The sequence below is a fragment of the Callospermophilus lateralis genome, chromosome 1 (genome assembly GCF_048772815.1).
Source record: "Callospermophilus lateralis isolate mCalLat2 chromosome 1, mCalLat2.hap1, whole genome shotgun sequence".
NCBI lineage: Eukaryota > Metazoa > Chordata > Mammalia > Rodentia > Sciuridae > Callospermophilus > Callospermophilus lateralis.
In genome coordinates this window covers 125,379,497-125,383,858 of record NC_135305.1, presented here as the reverse complement: position 1 = coordinate 125,383,858, position 4,362 = coordinate 125,379,497, and the positions used below count along the sequence as shown (strand labels likewise).

Here is a 4,362-nt window from a genome sequence, read left to right as displayed (position 1 = left end):
TGGTGTTCATACAGTCTGCGGTATTCTGTTATGCTAGCAAAAAATAGACTAAAAGAGAAACCCTAGGCAAAGAGAAAATATAGAAATTCTTAACCAAAATGCAGGAGGAAAATATAATTATGGATACTGAATTGTGAACATTTTTTCCTTAAAATGTTTTATTATTTATACAACCTCATACAAGTAATGAAGATACATTAGAAGAAACATAAATTTATAAATTATGAATAATATTTTTACATCAAATTTCATATACTACAAAATAACTCTTCCTAAATATTAGCTTGATGAATTGTAAGAATTTTTAGCATACATTTATGTAAATTTGTTAATTATTTCATGAAAATGTATACATTTAGCCACTTTATTGTCAATTGATATACTTGAAAACAACATCAATCACTCCTTGAAGGAACTGCAAGATAACAAGCTCAGTAGCTGAAGATCTGTCAGAGCCCAGTGTGGAAAGAGCCCTGAGGGCAATGGGAGTGGAGTGCTTGGCTTTCTGGGGCTGGTACACAACAGGCCCTATTGGGCTTTCAGTCACCAGTAGCAGCAAGGCAGTGAGGCCTAGAGCCATGGAGGCCGTATAGTGACACCAGCACCCTCCACACAGTGTCCACCCCCTCTCAGCTGTGCCAGGGCTGCAGAGGAGGTGGACACAACCATGGTGGAAGCAAGAAAGTGGAAGTGCAGTTCTCTGCTGGGCTTTTGGGCTCTGCAGCAGCATTTTAGGCAGCAGCAACCACTCACAGCAAGGAGGAGAAAAGCTTCCAGAGCAAGCACTTTTGGAAGATCATCTATGCCTTCCGCTATAATGACACCCGTATGCATGATCCAGTGAACAAAAAAAAAAAAAAAAAATGACAGTTTACATCAGTTCCAGATAATCAACAGAAACTCCTTGCTCAGTTTTCTTCTTTACTTGGACAAGATTTGGAAATGCATGAATTATAACCAAGGAATACTATTGATGATTGTGAATGATTGCATACATATTTTTGAAAATAAAGAATATGGAGAAGATGATAGATATAGTGTGGCCATTCCAGTGTTAACCTCTCCATGCTGTCCCATCAATGACCAAGAAGGACTTTCTTCTATCTCTTCTATTATAAGAGAGGATGTTCAGTCTCCATTGCGTGGGCTCTCTCTTGTTGAGTGAGGAGGCCCACAGAACAGGGTAGAGGAGAGTGTTGCTGCAGAGTCGCTAATCAAGACCTCCAGAGACCAAGCAGGAAGCAGGTCTGATTTTATTGCGCAGTTACATATATATATATATATATATATATATATATATATATATATATATATATATTTTTTTTTTTTTTTTTTCAGGCAGTAGCTAAGCAGATTACAAGCAGCCACCAATACAATTTCTGGCCAACTGTCCCTGCAGTGACCAATCAAAGAGTGGGCTGTGGAGCAAGCTCAGGGACTGTGACATGCAGGGTTGTGCCTACAAGGTAAATCGTTTGCAGCTCACAGGCTTAGCATGGGGGAGTGGTTTGCTACTCACACACCCTTAACATATGCCATGTATGCACTTGTCCCCAATTCAGTTCTGGAACTCTCCTGAGTAAAAATTGCTTAACTATATTGTGGTTTTAAGATTAACGAACCTTAATCTATTGGGTAAAGTGAGACCACCATAATTTCTTTCATTTAAAATTTCAGGCTTCACTTTAATCCCTAATAAGGGGAATGGAAAGATTATGGCAGCATCAACATTTGATACGGATAAGTTTAATCTACATTGAAATAGTTTTTGAGAAACTGAAGTGAAACTAGAAAAGCAGAAAGCCTACTTCCAGCCAATCAAAAAACAAATTTAATTTTTTTTTCCAAAAGAGAGATCTTCCTAAAGTAAATATTCTGGTAACTGGTGCTAGATTAGGAAAAATGAACTGGGAAATAGCTGTGCCAGGTCATGTTTATCAAGAATATGAATGGAGATTTTTTTAATGCTCTTTTTTTCCAACTTTGTTCTGAACAGATATTCTGAAATTAACAAATATAAACTTTATCACTGGATCCATCAGTTTAGCAATAACCAGAGTTAAGCTGATCAGATATGACTTATCACCTTCCCCTGATATTTACCCCCACATTCTTCTTCCTGGTTCTAGATTTTCTATATCAGCAGGAGATTTATTCAAAATTCAATATTTGGGACTGTATTGCCACCTGTTTCTTCATAGGCACAGCTCACAATGTGATTGACTGTATTGAGACAATATGGAAACTATTCAAGCTAGGTAGAATTTGGATAAATCTTGGTCCTCTGTTGTACCACTTGGAAAATTTGGCAAATGAACTTTCCATAGAACAAAGCTATGAAAATATTTTTAAAATGATGTTCAGCAATAGATGGAAAAAAGAAATCCATATTGTCAACATATACTGTGAAGGATCTCTCTATGATGAAATACTACTATGAACTTGTCTTATTTGTGGTCTGTAAGCCACAATAATGGTCTTACTTGATATCACCCAGAAAAGTTTACTAAAACAAATCCGGAGATAAAAAACTCAAAATCAACTATCAGTGAAAACAAGACACAACCTCAAATCAGTGGTGCCTTCTTATTCCTAACAAAATTTAGAAATAGTGTATATTCTCTTAAAAATGTCTATTGCTTTGTTCAGAAATATATTATACTATGAAAATTTGTATTACATAAGTAAAAATAGAGGAAATAATCTTTATGTATAAGTTTTCGTTGAAGCACACAATTGTCTTTCAGTAGAAAAAAATCTAATCTCCAGTGTCTTCATGAAGCTGTCACAAGTCTGCCATATTAATGATTTGTTACTATTGAAGTTCATAATTTTTATTGTTTTATGTTCATTTCATATGCTGTTTTTAAAAGTCTAAGGCTTCTTTTACATTCAACATGTGAAATTGGTATTTTGTTCACTTTTTTCTGAATAATCTGTAGATAAAATAAGTATTTATTAATTTTTCATCCAAATTTGTTGACTTTATTATTTCTGGTTCAGCTATTTCTGGTTCTGCTCTCTTCTGGAAACAGATCAAATTGTGATGCAAAAAGTTTGAGGAATATGAATTCACGGAACAGACACTGTGCTAGAATCAGATGAGCTGCCTACAACAGAATGTCTATTGGGAACTTGAAATTGGAACTAGGATGAGGCTCTATATGTTAAATATTGAAATTAAAATTAAATTAAATATAGTCAGCACATCCATGTAGTTACTGTCATTTTGAATGGCAAAGACCTGGAATTCAAAGATGAGAAAGACATGACTTTAATTCCCTTGGGTTTCATTGCAGAGGTGTTTGCTAGACTAATAATACAATTCACTTGTAAGTAGATTGTGGACACATGCCAAAGGGCCAGACATTCTCTGAGGGACTAAGAACACTACATCAATGAAATCAACATTCAGATCCAGATGGCTCCCAGCAGGGTCTAGCACATCCTGCCTAGAAGTTATGAAAACTGACAGAGTAAGGGTAGGACAACATGCTATCTTCTTAATTCCCCTACCCTTTTTCCTGATCCTGGTCAGATCCCAGGTGAATACCTGGCTCAGTGTGGAGCCCAATACTCTGGAAAAGTGAGATCTTAGCACAGAGAGGTATTCATCCAATGCTCATGGGATCTAAGAAGATATTCTGCACAGGGCTGAGTTCAGGGATGAGCAGGAATGATAAGGAGAGTGGTTCCATCCTCACAATGACCTGTCGTTGTCAGTATCCATGTTTGTATAATGGGAAGGACCTAGGTAGCATTTGGATCTGACAATGTGAAGATTTATCAAAGACACTGTCAAAGTGATATCCTCCAGGCCATACAGGGAGCAGCAAGAACCTAAACTGTGGGATGTGATCAGACACCATTGCTATGCTGACCTTGTCCTTCACTAGAGCCCATGTGCCTGGTCTGCAACTAGATGTGTTGCAGCTGTTGTAGCAAAGGCCCATGACGTCCCTCCGTTTTAAACATGTTTCTCAGAAAGCAGTGTCTACAAAAGGAACCATCATAAGGCAACTTCCAGAATCAATTGAAACATGAAAACTGAGTCCTGCCTCAGCTTCAGGGAACTCAGGCCTGGGCATCTCCTATATCAGACTCCCACCATAAGTGAGTGCAGCATATTGTGGACTTGAGAGTCACTGCTCAGGAATGATCCTCTCTAGAACTTTATGCTTAAAATGGGTTTGGGAAAATGAACTCTGAAGCCTTTCACAGAAAATGTATGTAAATGAGAAAAGCTGTCATGAGTGAAGTGTTATGAACAATAAAATGCCATTACTACATTCAGAGGCCTAATGACTGGTGAGGACAGAGTTGTTTCCTTTTTTGCAAATCAATTTCTATCACCACCCCCTC

General features: G+C 37.3%; 1 pseudogene; it reads left to right on the top strand.

The window, feature by feature from the left end:
* Nucleotides 1-648: 648 nt before the first annotated feature.
* LOC143398447 (carnosine N-methyltransferase-like) lies at nucleotides 649-2,474 on the top strand (annotated as a pseudogene).
* The last annotated feature ends 1,888 nt before the right edge of the window (nucleotides 2,475-4,362 follow it).